Genomic DNA, 25,639 nt, shown 5'->3' with positions numbered 1-25,639 from the left:
ATGTTCTAATTTCATTCTTTTACATGTAGCTGTCCAGTTTTCCATGCATCACTTATTAAAGAGACTGTCATTTCTCCATTGTATATTCTTGCCTCCTTTGTCATAGATTAGGTGACCATCGGTGCATGGGTTTATCTCTGGACTTTCTATCCTGTACCATTGATCTATATTTCTGTTTTTGTGCCAATACCATACTGTTTTGATGACTGTAGCTTTGTAGTATAGTCTGAGCATGATTCCTCCAGCTCTGATTTTCTTTCTCAAGATTGCTTTGGCTATTTGGGGTTTTTTGTGTTTCCATACAAATTATAAAATTTTTTGTTCTAATTCTGTGAAAAATGCTATTGGTAATTTGATAGGGATTGCATTGAATCTGTAGATTACTTTGGGTAGGATTTCTTTCTTAACACATATCAAGTCAAATAGAAGGCGCTGAACCCACTAGAAAATGCTACGATTTGTGAAACCTCCAATTAATAGTTTACTGTTTTCTAATATTTTCATAAAGTTCCAGTGACCTCTTAATTTGACTGTTTATGAACATTATGCAAATAAAGCACATAAACTATAAGTATATATTTAGAAGAGATATTCAACTAATTGGTTATTCTTAGGGAAGACAAGATGTAGAGCAGGAAAACCACATTTTCTAAATTTTTGTTAAAATGTCCTACCAATATACAGTGACAGAAATAGGGAATAGCTCTGAAAGGGCAGATATTTTTAATATAGTGAGATAGGTAACAGTCACAAAACTCAAAATGTTTTAAGCCATTTACCAGTGCTTCATAAATAGATATAAATACAAATCTCACATTTTGCAGCTATAAGCATCGACATTATAATAGCATCATAAAAAGTGCCACACATTTTCTTTTATTCATTCCTAGTAGATCAACTTAATGTTCATGCTAGGCTTGGAAACCCAGCTAATAATCATCTACCAGCACCTTTTTGTCCTAAGTTTCATTACATTATTTTGAACCAACAATTTCTTTTTCACTTAAATTTCACAGTTACTAGACTAGTCATTTAGCCTGAAAAATAAAAATCAATACAGTCAGTGAGTGTAATTGCAAAGTCTGGGATGATGGTTCCATAATTGCTTTTAAACTATCTTCTAGAAATCTTGTGAGATTGGAAATAAATAATGGCCACACACATTTAGAATATATAGAGAAAATGCAGCCGAGTTGTAACCAGGGTGGTAGTTGTAGTCGTACTGACTACAAGTAGAGTCGAGGTGTGTTCGAGCACCATATTAGGAATCACAGCATCGGGTTAAGGTTTTTGAAGAGAATTACCCTCTTAACTCATTTTTATAGCTTTATTTTACAGAAATATTCATTCCATTTTTCATCCTATAAAGGATTTTAACATCATATGACAAATGTGGGTTCCTTTCTTATATTCTCTTCTGTCTTCATGGAAGGTACCAGGGTGTAGACAAATTCAGCTGGTCCAGAGAAGAAAGCAGGCAAGTAGTGCATGGCTTAAATGAGAATGACACTGAGTGTGTCCTGTGACGTCCCATGCTTGTGCGCACGGAATAAAGATTAGTGCATTTAAGCCTCACAACCCAGCTATGAGCAGGACACTGCCCCCTAGTTCACAGATTCAAGAACATCTATTTTTACACATATTAACCTCTCTGAAATTGAGGTGGGGCTCCCAGCACAGTCACAGCGTCTCACGGTCACCGGTGGCCAGACAGCAGGTGGGAGACAGTCATCTTCCCTGAACGTTGTCATGGCCATCGTTCACTTCTGCTGGGTTTTGTGAACCATTGGTGCTACACACGCTGGTTCTCCATGCCCAGCAGATGACACTAACAGTGGGAGAAATCTCCAGCTCTCCCCTTTGAGGAGCGGCTATCAGCGTGCTGCTGGGCTTCTGTCAGCGCTCAACATGGGATCTGCAGAGGTTTTGTGAGTCTCCCACCTGATAGCCGCGTTTCAGGGCGCGTCACCTCTGACTCAGTGACTAAGGACGTGGGAAGGGCCCAGCAAGCCGCCTTGCTTGCCCAGTGTGAACGGGGCATTCAGGGAGGCACCGCGGCTTCCCACCGTGGCTGCGACCCCTTGGCAGGAACCTCTCGCTCCCACTCTCATCACCTGAGGCAAAGCCCTTGGTTCCCAGAGTTTCCCCTAAGTGCCGGGCTCCGGTTCACCAGTGGCTTGGCTGAGATGAAACCCAGCAGTGTCCACCGGGCTGCAGTGGCCGTCCGCCCTCAGCACCAGCGAGGCAGGTCCAGAGGTGGACGGCACGCGAGGCCATTCTCACAGCGCTGAGCAACTCTCCACTGGATGAACCCTGTTTTATTTTACTGATCCTCCGGGGGTTGCCGTTTAGACCACTCCAGACCTGACAGCTGTGATTAAACCCCGTGGTCACCAGCGCAGGTGACCCCAACCAGGGCCCCTTCTCTGCTGAGACTGATTGCAGTAAAGCTGCACCACCCAGATGGTCCCCAGTGCTACCTGGTGATGGGTGACCTTGGCCCTGCAGCTCCCCATCCGGGCTCTTCAAGGTGCCCTCCCCTGCTTGCTGTCAGAGCGTTCATTGCTTTTGAACTTACTCAACACAGTGTCAGTAATGCTTGTCAGACACCTCAAGACCAAGTGCAATTTGCTGGCTGGTTACAAAATGATCCCAGCAGACCAGTAACAGCCTTCACTTGCCTTCAGGTAACAGGGTAGGCAAGTTCAACATTTAAAAAAAACCTCATTCTTAGCATTCTTTGGAACTAGAAAAGTTGAATGGTTGAATATTTGTTGAAAAGAGAAGCTCATGCGATAAGGAAATGCAAACTGTGGGACTGAATATCATTGTCTAGAGTGATGTAAACATCTCCACCTATGAATAAGTAACCTCCAGAGGGTGGAGACTTTATTTTGTCTATTATTGCGACACAGTGTCTGGAACAGTGCTTGAAACGTAGTGAGAGGCTCAGAGAGTCACTGAATGAATGGATATTATTTAACTTGTTGCTGGACAAGTAAAATATAAAACTAATCATGTTAAAATCATGAGGCGGAGGGAGGAGAGCAAATGAGAAACAGAAACTGATTTAACTGTACCCCTCTCCTGCCAGGCGGAGGAAAGGAGAAGGAGAGCCGGTGAATGCATGCTCTTGTGTCCCGGGGCTGCTTCTGGTCGCTGATTCAGGGCAAGAGGCCAGCCAAGTGCAGCCTGTGGGGATGGAGCTGTGGAGCCCGTAGCTGGAAGTGAGGCTGTGGTAGGGGGAGCTAGTTACAGCCTTCCAGTAGTTAGGGAGAGGGAGAGAGAGAGGGAGAGGCTTTTATCTTCCCAAGAAGTTCCACTGAGGCAATTTGGAGAGGGAGTGGAGTGAAGGCGGGGTAGGGGTGGAGATCCAGAAGCGAAACCATACAGGAAACGGAAAGCTTTTATATGGTTCACTTCTAATTCAAAACATCCAGAACTTCATTTTGAAATAGAGTGTCTCCTTTTTTTTCTTTTGCATGGTTATATATTGTTGTTTTCATTGAAGGACACATTTGTTTATTTGTTTCGTTTTTCCTAGAAGTACTGCTTGGATATCCTTGATGTAGGAATTAGTCACATTGGTGGTTCTCAACCTAGGAAAGGGAGCAAGATTGTCCCCCAGAGGCACGTGGCAGCGTCTGGAGACCCCTTCGGTTGTCACACTGGGGAGAGGGTGCTACCAGCATCCAGTGGGTGGAGGCCGGAGAGGCCACTCACCATCCTACAGTGCCCAGGGCAGACCTCGCAGCAAAGGAGGCTCCTGTTCAAAGTGTTAATAGTGCTGATGTTGAGAAATCATGAGTTTCCTACCATCTTCATCAAATTCTCATAATTTTTCTCAAATCTCTCATTTGAATTCAGGGACAAAATTTCTTCTTGATTCTCAACTCTGGTGGCTTCAAAATCACCTAAATGCCTTAAAAATTACTGATACCTAAGCCACCCCAGACCATTAAATGGAGATGTCTTGAATTGGGGCCTTGAGTTGGGCATCTGCATTTTTAAATTACTCATGGTCACAAGCATTGAGCAGCACTGATTTAAATGATGCAACACAGGAAATTAAAACCACCAGAGTTGATTTACCTTATCTGTGTTTAAAATATCTACAAATAAAATGATACAGCTCTCCAGCTTAAATGAGAATATAATAGCTACCGTTACTCCGTGGCTTCTTATGTGCTTCTTATATTTTGTAAAAGGATTGTCTTTCACTTAGATATGGAAAAATGTGCATTAAAAATGTTTCCAGTCTTGTAAAGATAGATCTGGAATAGGATAAAAATATTTACTTCTTTGTCTTGACATGTTGGTAGCAATGCTTAACTTCTAAGTCCATTTTTTTTTTAGTGAACATTTCAGTGACTTATTGGAGATGCAAAATAATAGTAATAATAATAAAAGTTATAGAGTATTTTACGCTATTAGTGTGCTAGGCTGCTAGTCCAAATATAAGACCATTATAATTTCTCTATAAATAAAAACTGGGACATACAATACCTATGGATTGATAACTTTAAAATAACTTTTAGAATAATTGTGGTTTGGATTTAAACATTTTAGTTTTGGATTGGATTATTAGTTTATTTACTTTCCTTTTAACTAAGTTTATGCTAGTGTGCAAGTGTTGTGTTTTTGTTTTTCTTTCTCTTCAATGCCCAAGACTTTTCCAGAGTTACTTATGAGGTTAGAAATAGAAGCAGACTTTCATGTATTAGGATTCTCCAGAGAAACAGAACCAATAGAAGATAGGTAGGTAGGTAGATAAATAGATAAACAGATGATAGATAAATAGATTAGATACATGGATAACAGATAACTAGATGACACTGTAGATAGATAGATATGCTAGATAGAGAGAGCTAGCTAGGCAGATAGATAGATAGATAGATAGATAGATAGATAGATAGATAGATAGATAGATAGGAGAGATAGAGGTTTATTATAGGAATTGGCTCATGTGGTTATGGAGTCCAAGGAGTCCCACCATCTGTCATCTGCTATCTGGAAAACCAGGAAGGTCAGTGGTGCAATTAGGTCTCAGTACCAAGACCTGAGAATTCTGGGGCAGATGGCATAGGTCCTGGTCCGAATCTGAAAGCCCAAGAACCAGGAATGTGGATGTGTGTAAGCAGAAGCAGGGGAAGAAGCAGAGAGAGAGAAAACGCCCCTCCCCTGCCCTTCTGTTCTGATCAGGCCCTCAGTGGATTGCATGGTGGCCATCTGCATTGGTGAGGGCCATCTTTATTCAGTCTACTGATTCATGCGCTCATGTCTTCCAAAGACACCCTCTCAGACACACCCAGAAATAACATTTTGCCAGCCATCTGGGCATCACTTAGCCTAGTCAAATCGACACGTGAAATTAACTATCACAGTTCCTTTATCATATTAATAAATGGTTTCCCACGAGCATGAAAAAGATCATGTTTGAAGAGAATCTTTCCTAAAACTCACTCAAGTAATCAAAAAGATAAGTCTAACAAACATGGAGAAAACAATTCAGTAATATCATAGTAACAGAAAACCCTCAAATGGCTGATAGAAGGATTTAGGTTAGGTTAGGTTATATCTGATATAGATACAATCAGGAACATATCTTTTCCTAATATTACATTACTTGAGACCTTCCCCAGATTACAGGTCTGGGTTTTCCAGACATCACCAATCCATGAGTCTAGGGGAGGCTTTATTATAGTAGGAACTATTTTCCTGGCTTGGGACGGCCTTTAATCCTTGTAGCTCTGCCCTTTTACATATATCCATACTTGCTCCCTATGTGACCTCATTCAGCCCGTGGTTTTGAATATCATCTGTGTGATGATGAGCCTTAAAATTTTCTGTTAGGAGAGTGAAGAGCTGAGAAACAAGGCGTCCCCTATCAGTGGGCAGGCAGGAGGAGCACAGGAGACCATGCCATGGGCGGTGGTTGTTTAAACCCCGCAGTTCTCATAGTCTCCCAGTGAGTCAGTTCCCTGTCTTGTACTTTTAACTTCTCATTTTTCTCACAGTCCCATATTGTCTTCCTAGGGACACGAAACAGTTCTACAAAGTCCGGAGCTATTGCATTCTCAAGGTCAACATTCTTCAGTCATTTGAATGCTACCTTTTTGTTCCTTATTATTCCCAAGAATAACTTTCGACTACTAAGACTTATTCTTCTCTGGCTTTGTACTCAGAAAAAAAAAGAATTGCTTTTTGACTCTTCTTTCAACAAGAATACATTTAATATTGCTCTAGAAGACCTGGGCCCTGAATTGCTGCTTAAATAAACATGTAGTATCTGGTACTGTTAATTTTACTTCATTATATATATATATATATATATATATATATATATATATATATATATATTTAAATTTATTTATTTATTTATCTATTTATTTATGGCTGCATTGGATTTTTGTTGCTGTGCGCGCAAGCAGGGGCTACTCTTTGTTGCGGTGCGCGGGCTTCTCACTGCGGTGGCTTCTCTTGTCGTGGAGCACGGGCTCTAGGCGTGCAGGCTTCAGTAGTTGTGGCGTGTGGACTTCAGTAGTTGTGGCTCGCGGGGTCTAGAGCACAGGCTCAGTAGTTGTGGCATACGGGCTTAGTTGCTCTGCGGCATGTGGGATCTTCCCGGACCAGGGCTCAAACCCGTGTCCCCTGCATCAGCAGGTGGATTCTCAACCACTGCGCCACCAGGGAAGTCCCCCATTATACTTTTAAATTAAATTTCAGGAACATGGAGTTGGATGAATTATAATTCCTGGTCCAGACATTTTCACCATTTTCCAGCTATGGCCCCTTTTACGTATTCAACTAGCTATTTAATTAGTTATTGTTAAGAGTGTAATGGATACCAGAAAATCCCATTACCAACAACAAAAGCCAGGTCTTTACAATCAACCAACCCTCTTGCTTTCTTCACCATAACCCTGCAATCTAGGTCAACTATCCCTGGTTCTTTCTTTTTAATGTAGATTTATTGCATTTGTCTGCTTACTAATTAATTTGATTCTACTTATCTTTAACTTTATGAAAAGGATATCCTGCCATACTAATCTCTTGGCAGTGTTTTTCACTGCCAAGTTGTTTTTAGTTTTTAAGGTTGATCTTTAACATGTACATCTCCGTAATTAATTTGTTTTGATAGCTGTATACGACTTCATTATGTGTATGCATCTGCTCTTCCAGTGATAGACATTTTGTTGGTTTCAAGGTCTTGCTAATTTGAGCTGTGCTATTATAAAAACTTGCTTGTCTGTGGTTTTTGCAATACACATGCAATAGCTTCTCTTGGGTTGCCCAGGAGTGTAATTGAGGGATCATCAGCTGTGTGAGTGGTTGGTTGTTTACAGGTGATGTCTGGCCCTTTCCCCGAGTCATTGCATCAGTTTACAGCCCCACCAGCAGTGAATAAAAGCTTCTGTGGAGCCACCTACTCTCTGAGAGGTAGCATGGTCGGACTTTCAGTTGTAGCCGAGAGAAAGGGTGTAAAATCACATCTGCTGTGGTCTTATTTTAGATATTTGTTTTCCTGATCATCAGTGATGCCAAACATGCCTTCATCTGTCTTTTAGAAATATGTGTTTCCTCATCTGCCCGTGCTTGTTCATAACTGTTGCTTATTTTTCTTTTGGTCTGTTTATGCTGTTTTTATTGATTTGTAGGAATTCACTCCCTGGTCTTCACTCTAACATTTTGTCAGTGGTGAAAATATTTTTCTTCCACTTTGTAATGAGTCTCTTTTCTTTCTTTAAGATGTTTTTGATGAACACTATGTCTTAATTTTTAATATAACTGAATATATCTTATTTTTAAAAAAGTGAATGCATTGTGTGTTTTATTTAAGAAATGCTTCTCTAGTCTCTAGTTCTGGATTTATCTTTGATCTAACCTCTGATTTGTTCTCTCATGTCAGATGATGGTTTGAGGACTTCCTGACTTCCCCGGGCCTAATTCAGGTTTTGCTGGAGGGTAAAGCTGAAGCTTTGAGCTGGAAGCTCTCTCACCTGGGACTGAGCTTCCGGCCTCAGTTCCACATCTCTGACTCTGGGGGCAAATGTTGGTGCTGCATCCCAGCCCTTTGCCGCCCCCTGCAGGCAGCTGTAACCAGGGTTGCTGCATTAAATCAGTCAAATTGCATGCTGGGAAGCAGAGAGAAGGGTGTGGCCTGATGCATTTCCATTTGTTTCAGGTCTCAATAATTTCAGATAATTCTTATGCGGTTCCTGAATCCCCACCTCATACTTTCAGAACCTCACATAGTTACAGGAATAAACTATTTCTGCATCAAACATGCTGAATTCAGAAACATCATGCTCCGTGGAAAAAAGCCAGAGACAACACTTCATACTGTCGTTTATATGACGTTCTGGAAAAGAGAAAAATGGAAGGACAGAAATCAGATCACTGGTTGCCAGAGACTGGGAGCGAGGGCAGGAAATGGGTACAATAGGGCATAAGAGAACTATTCGTGGTGCTGGGAATATGCTATATCACAGTTGTATTGGTGGTCACACAACTGCATACTTTGTTAAGACAAATTACGTCTTAATCAAATTGCTCATTTAAAATTTACAAATTGTATTTTATGTAAGTTAATTCTGTTTTTAGTAGATTTACCTCCATAAAGCTGACGAAAAAGTAAAGAGTTAAATGAGGAAAGAATGTATAATTTAACTCCCTAACGATCAAATTTTATGCAGCAGGCACCTAAAGAGGTGTGTTTAAGATCAGGTAGAGTGTTTGACCAGGTGTAGAAAAACGGCTCTGGTGTTCACATCTGCTGTGCGAGTTCTTTTTGGATAACATCCGAGGTTTGACCGCTTGTCTTGGACACTCTGGAGAGGCAGATGGTCGTTGTACCTGGGTATTTGCTTTTCTCTTTAGTCTGTCATCATTTATATATTGTCAAATAAGCTGTTTTGAGAAATCCTTTTAGAAAGTGGACTTCGTTTTCATGTTCGGAAGCTAATGTTCATTTCAGAAGTCGTTTGAAAATCATCTTTACCTTTCCATCAGTGGGAACTGACTCTTCCAAACTAAAGATGTATTGCTCTAACACGGTGGTTCTCAGCTGGGGGTCACTGAGGGGACACACGGTGCTATCGGGAGACAGTTTTGTTAGATGATCGTGTCTAGTGGGTGGAAGCCAGATCGGCTCCCCGTGGTAGAGGACGCTCCCCATGGCAAATTATCCCCAGATGTCAATAGCGCTGAGGTTGGAAGCCCTGGTATAAAATTTGTACTAAAGGAGTAGTGAAAAACAAAAACAAAACGTACGTTATAAATCCCTTCATTAATACTGTGAATGCTATATGTACCTTGCCTAGTTTGGGCACTTATTATTAACTGAAGGTCTGTACCTAATCTTTTCGAAGTATTACCTCAGAATAATCCTGGGAGGTAGTTTCTGTTACGATCTCTGTTTTCCAATGGGAAGATTCGGGAACGCAGGGAAGGGAAGGAATTTGCCTAGGTGGCACATCCCTCGTTGCTCCTGTTGAGATTTTAACACCAGGTTGATTCCGAACTGATATTTTTCACCCCTTCTAGTCTTCAAGCTACATCATTTCTCACAATCCCTTAGCATCTGAAGAGGCAAGTATGAAGTCATAACTTTATAATTTTTACAGTTACAGCTATAATTTCAGTTAATTATTTGGCAGGGAGGGAAAAATCTCTATCTAGGGTAAAAAGTCTTTGGTATTAAATTAACATTGATTAACATTGAACAGGTGCACCTAATTCTCTGAAAACAGGAAGGGGCTTAGATCACTTTCATTTCTTTCGTTGTTCGTAATGCCAGGAAGCAGTAATTCACTTAGTGAGATCTTGCTGATGTGACAGAGTCAGCCAGATCTCACTGATCCCAGACTCCTCTTAACTCCTCTTACTATGTCTCAGTGACCCAGGTACACGTCTGCCGGTACGGTTGCTCTCAACTGAACACTTTTCCTAGCTCAGTCCTCACATATGAAGAACAGTATGAATATCAACATGTCGAACGTAAATTTCTCCAGGATGACTGCGGTCTGTAATCATCCAAAAGGGTAGCTACTAATTATTTGCAGGAGAAGAAAAAGAAACGGATTGAAAGTTCTTCTTGAGCTCAGAAGTTGTTGCATTGTCACCAACGACTTTCTCTACATGATGCAACATCCAGAAGGACCGTAAGAAGAATGTTCCCACTAGGAATCCCACTTAAACACTAGGGGAACCCCATTTACCGTCTTTGATATCCAATTCTTGTCCATCTGTGTCCCAGAGAAGCACAGATTGCTAAGAAAACAGAGCACACAGAGCAAAGTAGGCTTGGCATTCCTTGTCTGGAACTCAAAGTCAACCTGTTGTGTGAGAGGGCGTGTGAGCCTGTGAAGAGGGGTGGGCAGGAGGGCGTCCAGAAGCAGCTGTATGGAGAGAGGAGGGAGGGGAATGACCTTTGATTTCTGATTCCTGGAAGCACCCAAAGGCAATCAGAGGGCAGAATGTCCCCCAGCTGGTTCCTGTTAGCCACTATAGAAAACCCTGGAAGTAAACCCAAACGTTTTTGTTTTTTGTTTTGTTTTGGTGCTGGGGGACACTTTTTTTTTTAGCCCCTGCAGATTCAGAAGAGAAAAAGATTAATTCCGACCTTAGTTACATTCATCAGTCTATTATTCCCTTGGTCCCAGGGTATCACAATGCTTCCCTCAAATTCTTAAATGTGTTTCTCTTAATCTCTTGACTGTTGGTTCATCTTGTGTAAAGTGGCCAGTGAGCGATGAAAGGCAGTTTCTGGGTCTTCTTTCTGTTTGCTAACACTGAAGATAAAGGCTGTCAACTTTATTTGCTTTAGTTTCCCCTGGTGTTGAATTTTATTCACCTAAGTCTCATATTTTAGGAAATCTTAACAAGCAAGCAATGCGTGAGCTGCAAAGGTGTTTGGAACAGGAGCTACTTCAAATATAATTCACGCGCAGGCTGCCTTTGTCGTTTAGTTTTGTAGTGAATAGTTTGAGAAGTGCTTGAAAGCTGGGAAAAAATTCATTTGAAGACAGCTGTGCTCATTTCCCTAGTTTAGTTCAGTGTGACTGTAGTTAAGGAGGAAAGCTTTCCTGTGTTGAAGTCCACAGTGGAATTAGTCTAGTTGCTATTAATTGAGAACGTTGCATGATTATCCCAGTCAGATTTATGCCTTAAAGTTGATGTCCTCAAATTAGGTTATCAAACAGAGGATTCTGTCGACTGCCGTCACGTTTTATTTAGATGGCCAGCGTGTGGCGCTGTTTCCTGCTAAAAGTTGCCTTTTTCATTTTCAGAAACTCCTCCGAACCTATGGTATTTACATGGCTCAGTGGAAATTTCCATGGGCTGAACAACATCAAAGAAGAACAACCCCACTTCAGTCTTTCAACAGAATAGAGCTTCAGTTTTCTGAGGAGCACCTGTGTAGGTTTCTTTTCATGTTTAGGAATGAAAATCAGAATAAAAGCATGATTATTTGAGCTTCCTTTTAAAGAGCCAAAAAAGTCTCATTTTACAAAATTTTAAATATGAATTTTACTGCACAATTTATTATTCATTTCCCGTGAATAGCAGGCCCTTCAGAAGTGAGAAATGAGGTTTTCAGTTAAAGTTATCTCATTTAAGATTTGGGATAAAATTATATAATTTACATTTCTTTCAACTCGCTTATGCTTCTCAAAATGTATGTTTGGGGGCAAACTGGTAATATTTTGGTCATGTCAAGAAGCTGAAATACACAAGTTACTTTTTATATTTTAGTGTCACGCATTTGGCTGTTACATAGTATTTCTTTTACGGCTATTTATATGTTTTTCAGTATCTACAGCTTATATATAAAATCAAATGTGAGAACCCTAACTCTTTCTGGTTGCTCATGGTAGTGTTGCTAACATTAAAATTTGTGTAAAATCAGTTAATTGCCTGGTCTTTGGGACAAGTGTTCAATTCTACTGACATTGAGCATTCTTTGAAATCATCGGGTTTTAAAGGCCCAGTGTTCCTTGCATGGGCAGCAGCTGTTATGCTCAATAAGACGCTAAAATCAACAAAAGCCCTCAAATAAGCTACAGTTAAAATTTCCTGGGGCTGCGAGGGTAAAAGTATTTACAGCTGGATATCACCATCACCATACAATTGATCCCTGAAACATAAAAATGCGCACACTCCTATACATTTTTTTAATAAGTATTTAAATTTTAGTAATTATTGCAGGGACAGAATAAAACTTTAGTGATGACTTAATCTAGAACAGGCTCTTAGGATGACTGCAGAACAGGTACCAAACAAATTTAACACTAATTGATGGATTGATGGTGACTTTGGGGGAGGGAAGGGAAAAAGGGCAAGGAGACAAATTCTTGAAGCGTAGTAGTAGCTTGAAATTGTGATATTTGACAATTCTTTGTATATTTTGCAGAAAAAAAGTTTAAAATTTTCATTAAAATATTCTTCAGCACACAAAAGTAATAGCAAACACATTTCTGATACTTCTTAGTAATATCTTAGTAAGCATCGAGGTAATTAAAAATAATACCTTTAAACCTGTGTATACTGCAACCAAATTTTTATAATCTTGCTGAAGAGGAACATGTCTTGTAAACTAAAATTATCTCCAAATAGGATATTTACATTGCAAGACGAAAAAAGCAAGCAGATAATTGCAAATGGATATGCACGTCCTTTTCCAAAAAGCTGAGTGTATATTCAGTGACCCAGTGCAAAATGCTACAATTTTCATTTGTAAATGATTAAATTTGCCATCAGGGAACAGATTGGTCCGGCGCCATAGAGGTTCACTCCATTCTTACCTGAAATCATATTACAAAGGATGCAAATCTGATATTTAGACATGCAGTTCTTAACTGCATCCGAGCTCCCCATTTCACTTTTTTTTTTTTTTTCTTTTTTTTAAGAGCTCTCTCTATGTTCCCTGGATCATGCAGTTCAAAGCTGAGCAGACGAGAGTTAAGTCTGGAGGAGGGGGAAAGCCCAGTTGAAGAAGAGATCTGGAAGAGTCTGGCTACCAAATTCTGACAACTCCACATGCAGATGAAGAGGTGAGTATGGGCCAAGGCTCTAGCATGGCTCACTTCTTGGTTTTTCTCAAGATGTTAATTTTTAATTTTTTTAATTTAATTTTAATTTCTCTGATGTTAACTGCAGTTTCTGAGAGAAGATGCATGTTATTGCATCATCCAGTGAAAGCAATTAAAAGGAAACTGGGCACCATGTGTGAGTTCCCTGCCCTCACTTCACTGTCCCCTATAAACCAGTGACCATGGACGACACTAGGTTTAAAACTCATAAATGCCATCGAATTAAAGTACTGGTCTTCTCCAGCTTTAGAGCAAGCTCTCAATTTGCTTTTCCAAGAGGGGAATGCCAGAGAAAGATTGTGCTTGCTTCCTTCACAGTTTATCCTTATCGAATGCAGCTGAAAAGCCTTTAAAAAGACAAGCCGCTGGCCCCCAAAAATGACTCTAAGAGTGTCTTGGCTAAATGTTTTGGAAAAAATATATCAATATGATTATTAAGAAGTAGATAGGTATGTCCAATCTATATCAACACACATACCTAAAAAAGGTACTTTAAACAAAATGAAGTCATAGATGCTACTGAAATCAAAGCTTCCACTCCATTTTAAATGGGGCACATGTTTTCTAAATCAGTTCTCTCTCAAACCTGTCCGTGGCTCACTTGCTATAGGATCAGGAGGCTTTGTTTCGAAGCTGAGATTCCAGGGCTGCCCTACCTCAGATATGCTTACTTAGAATCTCTGAACGTGGAGTCTTGGAGTACATCTTTAACAAACCTCTCAGGGGCCTCTTATTCTCTGCTTAAGGAAAAAAAAAAAGTATAAAAAGGAGAAGAAACTGATAACCTAAATCAATTGCAAGGAAGAGCATAGCTAACTTTTTGGAAACTGGGAATGGGGGCCTTGTTTTGTGTTTCTTCTGTAACCTGACTGAGATGGACCACACAGTCTGGTCCATCTGTGTTCATATACATAGAGATAAGAGTCAATTAAGGCCCTTTTCTACTCTCTTTAATAGATGGGTGTTTTGTCTATTTAAGTCCCACTGAAGTCAATATGAGGTTCATTTCCTCTCCAAATTCAGACCATGAGGTCCAACTTGGCTTTGAGGAAAGACATACTAAGCGTGTTCTTACTAAGGCACCTGGACGAGTCCCACCCATCCATTTACCTGTCATTCCTCCCATACCTACTTCTGGTTCCCCTCTCATGTGGTTGGTCTCCAGGAACGTAGGGTATGGCTTACCCAGTCATGTCAAAAGTTAGGGAGTTTCTGTGCCAATTCAAAGGGTCAGCTGTGTAATTGATTGCGCATATGTGAGCAGAATAAAATAGTAGATTTTGACTGTTATTCCGACTTTATCAAAATGCTTTCCTTTTCAAAGTTGCTTTAAACTGCAATTAAAATAAATAACATGAAAAAAGCCAGCATAATCACAGAAGATGTCTGTGATAATTCTAAAAGAAGAAAGCAATATAACCGCAAGTATTATTTTAACATGTGCATAATAAAGCAGCCCTATATGTTTAATCCTAAGCTTTCTGTGCAACTCACTAGATGTTCTTTTGTGGTTCATCATAAAATGCATTTATTCATGGAAATGAATATGTTATGTAACCCATATAAGCAGAACACACGTTGCTTTTTAAAAAAATAGTGATCCCTTTGAACATTTAAAAGCTGTTTTGAAAGCTCAGCATGCTTGTCCTTGTGATTTCACTTTCTAGAATATAAATTTCATGATATAACATGCAGAGTTATAAATCAAAGATACCATAAGAAAATATAGGCATGCATAATACCCTTGCCTTCATCAAGACCAGGTATTTGCTTAACTTTAAAACTCAAACACTGTGGGAAGGATCCACTGCAGCTTTTGGAAATGTTTTTAGTAATTCCTGAATGAAAGTGATAACATTCAGAAGACAATCCCTGTATTTAGATGTCTCTCCTCCGTTAGTTGACCTAAGGCTCAATGCACCTTCCTGCTTGGGGTCACCACGGTTAGCTTCTTTGCTCTTAGTCAATACTGAGTATGTTTAACATTCTTTAAAAAGATTTCCATCCACAGTTCTGAGCATCTTTTAAACAAACATGAGTTCATGTGAGCTCATGTCTAAATTTTTTGTTTCCAGCTCACGTGTAGCATTGTCATGCTAAAAGCTACAGGTGCCGCCGGCTATGTAATTCGTGGGACCTAGGGCGAAATGAAAATTCGGAGGATGGTGTTGAAAATTACCATCAAGGTTGTGACAGAAGAACATTAAACAAGGTATGGATCCTTCTAAGGTCACACACCCATCAGGCCAGCTCTGCCTACAGAACCTTTTGAACAAAACAACTCTGGTTTTTAAAACTCACTGGGAAACACGCTAAGCAATTAATTGTATTGGCCTTGCTGATTTAAACTATATGAAGAAATATACATGTAAGATGATGTAAAAGAAACGTGGGTATAATAGGATAACTGCAGATGGTTGTCGCTACCATTGAACAGGATGATCTCAAAATCTTAGAGTGGAAAATCTGCAGAATTTTAGGGGGACAGGATTGGAGGTTGGAAAAAGCCATGGGCTCTATGGGAAGAAGACTCCAGCTTTGCGCGGTATCTTTGAGCAGGTTGCGTGCATCTAGACGCTCCAGCTACGCTTAGTGGTGTATTTAGGGAGATACTGCGTTTTGGAACGTGCGAGTGCAATTCTGTATGAGAATGTGGCAGTGTCAGTTTATGGGAGTATCGGTCAGTTGTCCCGCATCCGAATGAGTGTGCATGAGTCTTTCGGACTCTGTTGCGTTCCATAAATATCCCCAAGTTTGGAGCACAGCCTTCCTCACGTCCCAGCCCTCTGTAGGCTCTCCTACCGGCAGGGGGCTGGAGCGCAGTCACTTCCCAGTGGAGCTCAGGGCAGGACAGAGCTTTGTTAGGGGTGGTGTAGCATAGATGCTGCAGCGTCTCTTCCTCTGGTGGGGCCCTAGCTGGGGATGGAGAACGCGTGTGGTGAAAGAGCATTGGAAGAGAGTACAAGAGGGGACAGGGCAGTAATTTTGCTGCTAAAAAGGCCAAATCAAAAGACTTGGGGCAAAGACAAGGAGAAGAGTGTAGGAAAGGTTTGTCTTGAATAAGTCACTCAGGCTGGGCGGGTAGTGCTTACTAGAACAACACACACCTGAGGAAACTAGGGGTGTGGGTCTATGTAACAAATGTTCCTGGCTGCCCGCTCACATCGGTTTCCACGGGATAATGGGAAGGAGGGAAGGAAAGGATTGGAGGAAGGTCTGAATGGAGGGAGGAAGAAGAGGGGGAAGAAGGAAGGAAGGAAGGAAGAGAGGAAGGGAATGAAGGAAAGAAAGAAGGAACGAGGGAGGGAGGAGGAGGGACGTGTCAGTCAAACGTCCCTGCCTGGCCGCTGTCTCGCCTTGTTACACCCATCACAGTTCTGTCACTTAGCTCTTTTCCACTCCTCGGGAAAAGGGAAATTCAGATAAGCGAAAGCGTGAGCGGAGCTGAGCCCGGGGTAGGAACCGGGGAGAAAGCCCACAACGTAGGGGCGCTCCATCCTTCCTTAGCCTCTTCCCATGCCTTGTGGGTCCCGAGGCCCTGCTGCCAGAGGCAGCGCCTCACATCCAGGCCCGGGCTTGCTCGCACCTGACGTTCACCTGGATGGCGAAGGGGGAGGTGGGGCAGGAAGGAGCGCAAGCGGACCGTGGGGGAACCTGCGCGGGAGCGGACCACCTGGAGAGGGGCGCACGGCGGCGCTCGGCCGGCATCCCCCTGCGGTGGAGCTCCCGGCTCGCTGCCCCTCAGACCTGCCCACGGCCCTCCGCCCGCCCCCCGTCACTCACTTCCCTTCCAGCCAATGGCGCGGCCGCCTGTCACCCTCACCCCACCCCTGGAGGCAGAGCGGGGAGGGCCTTGGCAGGGAGGGCGCGGGGCCGGAGTTGAATGATTGAACTTTCCAGCGGAGTTGCGGCGGCCGCGAGGTTCCCGGCAGTGCGGCCCCGGCGCGGAGCTGGGAGCCTCGGCCAGCGCCCGGCGCCCGCGCCCCCGACCCGCAGCCATGGTGCCCGGGGCGCCCCTGACCCTCTGCCTCTGGCTGGCGGCCTCCGGGGGATGCCTGGCGGCCGGCTCCGGCGCGACGGCCGCCCGGCGGCTGGACGAGTCGCTGTCCGCCGGGAGCGTCCAGCGCGCCCGCTGCGCCTCCAGGTGCGCCTCAGCCTGCAGATCACGCGCATCTCCGCCTTCTTCCAGCACTTCCAGGTACGAACCGCCGCCCGCCCGGGTCCTCCCCGGCGCTGCGGGCCGCGGCGGGTGCGCACGGGGCGCGCGCCTCCCAGCCTCGCCGCCCAAACTTCTCGCCCAGCTCAGCCGGCAGGTCCGGCTTTCCCTCCGCGCGGATTTTACAATCTGGGTGCGCGAACCCTCTTTTCCAGCCCCCTCCCTGCTCCCGAAAGGGAAAAGAAGCCTGCGGCATCTTTACCTGACTCCCTTCTTCCGAGGGGGAAACGAAAGGCGGTTTCTTTGGGAAGGGAGAGCAGTTTTGTGGCTTCCAAGGGTGGAAGTGTGGGTTTGTTAGTTGCCCGGGACTTCGGCGCGGGACTGCGGGCTGGTAGCGAGTCCCGCAAACTCCGGGGCGCTCCGGGCCCTCGGCGCGGCGGGCGCCGCGGGCACAGCGAGCGAGACCGGGAGGCGCGCACCGCTGCGCCCGGGGACCCGCGCGACGAGCCCCGGCCCCGCAGGTGCCCGCGGGCGGACACTTTTGTCTCTTTCGAGCTTTGCTTTCGCACTCGGCGGGCCGAGAGCTCGCGGCCCACCCTTCGAGCCCTGGGGGGGCCAAGTCGTGCGTTCCAGCGCGTTTGTGTTGGGGCCCGGGGAGGCGGTGGTGATGGTAGCTGTGCGCGCCCCGATTCGGAGCCCCAGAGCTTCTAGGTCTCGCCAACGAATGGCGTGGATGCAGGGGATCCGGGACTTGGAGGCGCCGTGTTTGGATGCTCTGAGCGGACTCCCGGGGGCCAGTATCGCCCCCAGCCCTCGTAGGTTCTGTCGGCTTGAGGGTAGGAGAGCTTGTGGGAGTGTGGGTGTTGGGTGTGTAGAAGGTTCAGAGAACGGCACGCTTGGTGCTGTGGATGGCCGGGATCCTGGGGCGGGGGGGGGGGGGGGAAGGGAGGGCGCCACAGAGGGGAGGACCCCCGCGGGACTTGCTCAGGGACACTGGCTGAGGGTGGGCGCACGGGAACCGCTCCCGGCCCCGACCGAGGCGCGTCTCACAGCTGCCTTCCCCAGCTGACCCGAGTGCGCGCACTCTGAAACCATTCACGCAGATAACCGAATTCCTCTCGTCTGCCGTGGTTCTCGCCCTCGGCTCTTCGTCTCTCTCCTTAGTTGCTCACCTGTTCCAAAGTTCCGACTTCTCGCCGCAGGGAAAACTGCGGAGGCCAGAAGGAGACCGGGGCTCCTGGGTGGGGTTCTAAGCCGAGCCCTCTGCCCTTGAGAAATAAACTGGGCGTCTCTTCCACTCGGGCGGGATAAATGGGCCTTCCCAGAGGCCCTGGGGACTAACCTGCGACGGGAGGCCATCGTAATGACCGTGGAGTTGGGGACGAATCTCCGAAGTCTGAAGCCATGTTCATTCTGGCTTGAGAACTCATGAAACCTCGCGCCGAATGGCACAAGGAGAAGTAAAAGTTGGGATCTTCAGAGAGTGAACCAGCTGGCGAAGTTTGCGTGCGCCTGAGTGCGTGCTTCTCTATGTTCTCAAAGAAGCGACATCCGGTGGGTGTCAGAGAACTCGGCGCGCTCTGCTGTCCTCGTGGGTCCTCAGGGAAAGGGAAAAGGGAGTGTGGTCTCGTGCGCTGAAATTACGCCGACATCCTGGAGAGGGCCCCTCCCCAGCCACCTGGTTTCCAAACCGCCGGCCCTGCGTTCAGTCACTCTCCTGAGGAGATGCCGCGCTACTGTGTAAACGACAACAGAAAACAAAACAAAACGGCAGCCTGTTCCCAGGGAGAAAGAGTATCTTTTCTTTTTCTTCTTCCCTTCCTTTCTTTCTTCTTTCTTTATTTTAATTGAATTGTCAGTTGCTGTAATTTATTTGTTTTACAGTTTCAGCGGCTAAAGAAGCAGTTTAGATCAAGCCAATTCCTGTGAAAGGCTTTTCTTGTGGTCTCTTGGCATGATTCCTCTTCGGAAGAAAAACTGCTGACAGAATACACATTGCCAGACAATCCTGATTACATTTTAATTAGCTGGGTGAAATAAGCTGCAAATTACTCAGTTAGGACTTAATAACTGCTGTTTTTGCAATCAATTGCAAAGCCATTCTTGGAGGTTTAACCCTAACCTGGTAATGCCTATCTGATTTATCTAAATTGCAGGGATTAAGCGTTCTTAAGATTTGAGAAGACAGAAGCACACACTCCTTATAAAGCGTCAAGCTTCCCTGCCCCTCCCCCTTCTTAAATAATTGGAAGGATGTGGAGGGATCAGCCTGCGGGCAGCTCATTACGCTGCACGTGGAATGTATTAGTGGGCAGGAGAGGCTGGGCTGGTGGAAGGGGTCGGAAGAGCCCCTTCTCTCAGGGTCACCCCACCCACTTGGGCAAATAAACCGTAGCAGAAGGCTGTTTCTGGAGCAGGTGCCGGTTCCCAGCTTCTCCTGCTCAGTTCCCGGCCTCCTTTGAAGGGGCTGTCAGGGCCAGTGACCTGGGCTAGCAGGCCTGCAGAGGAGGCTGGGGTCCAAACGTCTCCGCCCCAATTCTGCACGCTCTCCAGTGCCTCCCAGCCTTGCAGCTCGAGGCTGAAGGTGGATGGGGCGCACGTGTGCCTCCACATGTGTGGGGCTGGATCGGCTTCACCTGTCAGTCATGTGGCTGTCAACCTTGCCTGACGGCACAGGGGACTCAACACTGATGCCTGGAAGTGGGGGTGGTGATGGGGATACCGGAGCATCTGTATCCTGAATGGTCTGCCCACGGTCCCCGACCTGAAGGAGCTTAGGATTTCATACTGCAAGGGAGACGGATTCTGAACTGAGTCATTGATTTCACCACTGAGGGCTGCCTCTCATTTGTGGAAAGCAGTAACGGCTAGCATCTCACAGGTTATCAGTACCCGGCTCCACGATGCCGTGCGCAGGGCATTTGGCACGTTGCCATTTCAGGTTCACACGTATCATGCGTGCACGTGGCTAAAAGCCTGGCAACGGAGGCAGTTGGGAAGGGCGTCCTTTCCTCAGTGAATGCAGCTGTGGGGTAAGGAGCAGGGAGGTGGGCTCTGGAGCCGGGCAGATGGGCTCTGCGTCAGGCTTTGCCACTTGGCAGATATGTAGCTTGGGGAAGATCACCTTCCTGAACTTCCAGCCTCTCGTGTGCCCGGTAGGACACCTGCCCAGCAAGGTGGAGATCATAAAACTTGTTGGGGATAATGAAAGCGATGGTAATAAAGGGGTCACTGTTCTGGGGGTCTTACAAGTCTGTCTCATTTCATCCCCACAACCGTCATACAAAGAAGGTACCGTTGGTGTCCTCCTAGAACTGATAAGGACCCGAGATGCTGAGACGCTAATAGACGGGGGACCTGGGTTCCCAGCAAGGACAGCTACAGGTTTGGGATTTGTTCCTATCTCTAGGATTTTATTGGTTAGTGGTTTAACTTACTTCAGAACTGGTTGCCTTTTTCTCAGGCCCCAGCGCCAAATGGAAACATGCCGTCCATTATTCAGAGAGCAAGAAGTGTTGTCGAAGGAACTAAAATATAAAACTTGTTCTTTCTTCTGTGACCCTTCTCTCTTGGAATTTGCTATCCAATGCTGTTCTCGGTAAAGCATAATTTAAACGTGAAGTCATTCGCATGGATTTCACTGTTCATCTTTCTCTTGTGCAGTGCCAGCGTTACATGCAAACATCAGATCATTTCACTTATATGTGGAATCACCAGCTGTGCACAGTTTTGATTTCCTGGTCCATCCCTGGAGGGAAAAGTGGGGACCAGACTCAGGAAGGTGGGAAGGAGGAAGCGAGGACCCCCAAAGTGCCCTGTGTAGGGTGTGCCCAGTGGGTGCCCCACAAGGGGATCTTGCAGGACGTGTGTAGACCGTCATGGGCACCCAGGGTCTGGCGAGCGCACAAGCCTGCTCGGGCACGGCACTTGCCCAGTGCCCTGTTCTGCCAGCTGCTGGACCAACGCATTGCACTTTGTTCTAGCCGGGTCCTCAGGAACCTGAGCCAGGCGTCTCCCCCTCCTACTGCTCAACCCGTAGCAGATGGTCAGCCCCCAGGTGTACTTAGATCTGCTTGCCAGATGCAGTTAGCTACCTGCATTAGGGACGGGCAGTAGGCTTGTTCCCGTGGAGTCTCGGACTCTGGCTGGCCATCCACCAAACACAGTATGATGGTCCCAGCGTGGGACGGGGACAGCTACCACTGAACTCTGGGACACATCACCGCACGCATGCGCCGCCCTGACCCTCCTTGTGGTCACTCTCAGGTCCCTGCAGAGGGTAGGGTGTGACCGTGATTTGGGGGTGAGGAGGGGGAGGCTGGGAGGGTTGGGGTGCCGGTGGGCCAGGGAGTGGGCAGCCGAGAATCTTGCCTGGGGAGGAGGGGGCGGTGAGAGGCAGCAGCATGCCTGCCGGAGCCTCCAGAACATGCTCCTGTATCCCATCAGACTGCACACACGAAACGCACACTCCAAGATAAGATCATTGAGCATTTCAGTGTGGCGGTCTCGGCACATTACCCCTCAGGTGCACGGCCCCTTCTGAGCGTGGGCCACGTGCACCGGTCATTTGTCCCTGAAGCTGGCCCTGGTTTGGGTTTTTGTTTTTTTTTTTAATAAATAAATAAATAAATTTATTTACTTATTTATGGCTGTGTTGGGTCTTCGTTTCTGTGCAAGGGCTTTCTCTAGTTGTGGCAAGTGGGGGCCACTCTTCATCGCGGTGCGCGGGCCTCTCACTATCGCGGCCTCTCTTGTTGCGGAGCACAGGCTCCAGACGCGCAGGCTCAGTAGTTGTGGCTCACGGGCCCAGTTGCTCCGCGGCATGTGGGATCTTCCCAGACCAGGGCTCGAACCCGTGTCCCCTGCATTGGCAGGCAGATTCTCAACCACTGCGCCACCAGGGGAGCCCTGGTTTGGGTTTTTTAACCCTTGGAAGAGGTAGGTTAAGCCCACTTGTCCTGGTGGTTCTTCATATTCTGTCCATCGTGTTCAAGGGTACAATGCTGACGTGCTCACTTGGGAATAACCTGCTGTGCCCTTGTTTTCTCAACCTCACTAGAAGATTAAAGAAGAGGGAAAACAGAGACAATGTGCCTGAAGCAAGCTCTGTCTCTTTTTGGGTGACTCTCATTTAACTTGAGAGTGGCCTCCTCTCCTGCGCTCGCTGGGACCTTCAGGGCGGAGACCCTGCCTGTCTCGCTAGGTCCTGCTCGTCACGGCAGTGATGGAGCTGAGTCTCAGCTTTACCGATAGAGTCCTTGCACTAAATATTAGCAGACCTGCAACCTGCTCTTTCTCTGCCCGAGTTTTCCCAGAGGAGGCTCAGTAGAATGGGGCTTGAGGAAAAAGAGTAGCCCACGTGTAATAAAATAGGAAGAGTGCGTCTATTTCTCTGCCAGATTTTGGGACCTGAAAATTTTGGGAAAAGTGGGTGGAATCTTCTTGGAAGATAAGTAGCAGGTTGCTGGCAGCCTTGGTCCTAGGGCTCTAGAATTTTATTAGTGTTAAGAGATTCCACCTTAATGGGACATTAGTCACTCTCCAAACTACTGCTGATAGACTCGTTTAGGTAGCTGATTAGAGATCAGAGGCTTTTTTCTAGCAGTAATTGGAAGCTGTTTGTTTTGGCAAAAGGGAGAACTAAGCTGGTGATTAGCTCATTCTGCTTAGAGGACTAGCCTCTCCTCTCAGAAAAAGTAAACAAACAATTACTTTGTTTGTTTCAAACAAACAAAGCATCAGAAACCTTTAGCAGCCACAAATCTGCCCCAGGCTCGCAGATTTTTGGAGGAGCGATTTTGTGGTGAATACACTCAGCTGTGGTGTGTCCGTTTGGCCTGCCGTGAGATTGAAGTTACATGCTAGAAAGTCTCTGGGAAGAGAGTCCATCCTCAAGTTTGACCTTTATATTTCCTGGTCTGGGTCACTGGATCTCTGGCTGTGTTTCTAAGAATTTCTGAATTTGACCCAAACTAAATATTAGGTTATTCATGGCAAATTTTCATGTTTTTAATACAGCATTTCTCCTTGAACCGTGATTTACAAGTGTATCTTATTGTGACTATTACAGAACATTAAGAAAACACATTAGAAAATACCGACTTATTTATTTCTTTGTGCACTGTACTATTAGAGGAGAAATATATTTATATTTATATATCTATATATGTTTATATATCGAGTATAGTATATATTTTTATATATTTCAATATATTATATTAATAAAATACATACATGTATGTATGTTTGGAGACCTACATTTAAAAGTTAATGTTGTTGGTTTAAGCATTCCCACCTTAATAGCCTCCTAACTTATCATTTTTTTACGTTTTTTTGAAATAGATTGATCAGGTTTCACTGTATAACCTACCTGGGTATGTTTCGGCAAATGGGCATAAAACTTTCAGGCTAGGTAAAGAAACTTATCAAAGTGTCAGTGGGCACTGCTTGTATTCACTCAGAAATGGAGAAGTTCCTACGTGTGACTTGCTATTGCCTTCCGGAAATCTGATTCTCACACGATTTTGAGGGTTGGGCTTGAGACAATGATCAGTGAAGCGTATCTGTATTATTGAGAGACATTTTTTATATGAACAATAGTACTGGGGAAAATAGCAAACGCCCTGTTGGAATGCTTTGTCAAATTACCCCATAACTCATACTGTTGGTGCAGTGTCTGAGCTCCAAGTCCTTTCGAGTGCTGAAGCCAGCCACCTTTCAACATTTCCACTCACCCTGCACTCCATATTTTGGAAGTATGTTGTCTATCAACATATGGCCTTTATTAAGTATGACCTAGTTTTTCCTCGTCACATTAATCAAAGATATCCATAACTCCTTCAAACTTCAGATCAGCGTGAGGTCGCCCGCATTACCACAGTAGACTGATAAAACTGACATTCTTGACATTTTAGTTATTTTTGTACCATCTATCTTAGGAGAATGTGTAATTTGTTTTGGATTCTCTGAATATTGGAAATGGGTCATAGACACCTATTCCTTCTCAGGAGACGCTGTTGGTGACTTTCTGTCCCTCACCCCACCAGCTCCCTGGCTCCTGGATCGGCAGCTAATAGCTTACAGCTGCTCCCCCAGAGAGACTAACCTTTAGCCGCTGGGCACCATCTTGCCAGCAGGGCAGTGTACCCTCCTTCCCTGATGAGGGCAGATCATAGCCATTGGCTCACCGCTGGGGGATACAGGAGGCCAGCCCTCTGCTGGGATCAACTCTGGTGCAATTTATGCTGCAAAGCATTGCACGGGGCCAGGCTTATCAGGGCTCTAGCCGAGATCACATCCCTACTCAGCTCCTCCTGCATCCTTCCCTCCCCTTCCACTGAGAGTTTCCCCCCTGATACATCACATTCACAGAAAGACCCCTTTCAGCCTCAGCTTCCACGAAACCCAACCTCAGACACCTACCTTCAGATACCTCATCTGATTCAACCCTTTTGTTTTGCAGATTGGACAGCTTGATGCTTATAGGAATGATTCATTCAAGCACATACAGATAATAGATAGTAGAAGTCAAGATATAACCCAGCGTTCACAACTCTCAGCTCAGACTTTCCCCACTATCCCCTTTATTGGTTTTTTTATTGTTTATTTTTTTAACTTAATTTTTATTTTACATTGGCGTATAGTTGATATACAGTGTTGTGTAGTTTCAGGTGTACAGCCAAGTGAATCAGTTATACATATACATATATCCATTCTTTTTCAGATTCTTTTCCCATATAGGTTATTACAGAACACTGAGTAGAGTTCCCTGTGCTCTACAACAGGTCCTTGGTGATGATCTATTTTATATACTGTATAGTAGTGTGTACATGTTAATCCCAAACTCCTAATTTATCCCTCCCCCTCCTTTCCCCTTTGGTAAGCATAAGTTTGTTTTCTACGTCTGTGAGTCTGTTTCTGTTTTGTAATCCACCATTCCCTTTAAAAAAAAAAAAGTGAGAGTTTATACAAATTAAAAAAAGAATCCTTCTAGATGGGGAAGCACGTAAGAGTCGGTACGTCTTCTGTTATTTGAATTTAGTTTATCTCTCCTGATGATTTCAGTAAAAAGTTTCAAATCTTGATCCTAAGACATAAGCACATCGTGCTCCTTCATTGCCTCTGTGAAAAAATATGTGTACTCGGCGCTCCGTGTGTTCTGGTTCTGCCTATCCGCAGTTGGGTGAATCCGCCAATGAGGAACCCGCGGATACAGAGGACCGGCTATACTCTTATTATAACACGGACCGGCTGTCCGTATTTACATAACAGACTTGAGCATCTGCGGATTTGGTATCCACAGGGGTCCTGGAACCAATCCCCCACAGATCTCAAGGGACGACTGTACTGTTAAAGCCAGCTTGAAATAGTTGTCTGGTAGGTGGACAGT

General features: G+C 45.0%; 1 long non-coding RNA gene across 1 annotated transcript in view; it reads left to right on the top strand.

Moving 5' to 3' along the window:
* The first annotated feature begins 17,242 nt into the window (after positions 1 to 17,242).
* LOC309653927 overlaps positions 17,243 to 25,639 on the top strand; it is a 111,162-nt gene continuing 102,765 nt past the window's right edge. Inside the window, exon 1 of the long non-coding RNA XR_014259650.1 lies at positions 17,243 to 17,292. This is a non-coding gene — a long non-coding RNA (uncharacterized lncRNA). The remainder of the gene's footprint in view (positions 17,293 to 25,639) is intronic.

The sequence above is a fragment of the Balaenoptera physalus genome (assembly GCF_965194825.1).
Source record: "Balaenoptera physalus genome assembly, contig: HAP1_SCAFFOLD_1478, whole genome shotgun sequence".
Classification (NCBI taxonomy): Eukaryota; Metazoa; Chordata; class Mammalia; order Artiodactyla; family Balaenopteridae; genus Balaenoptera; species Balaenoptera physalus.
This window is presented reverse-complemented; position numbering and strand designations above follow the sequence as displayed.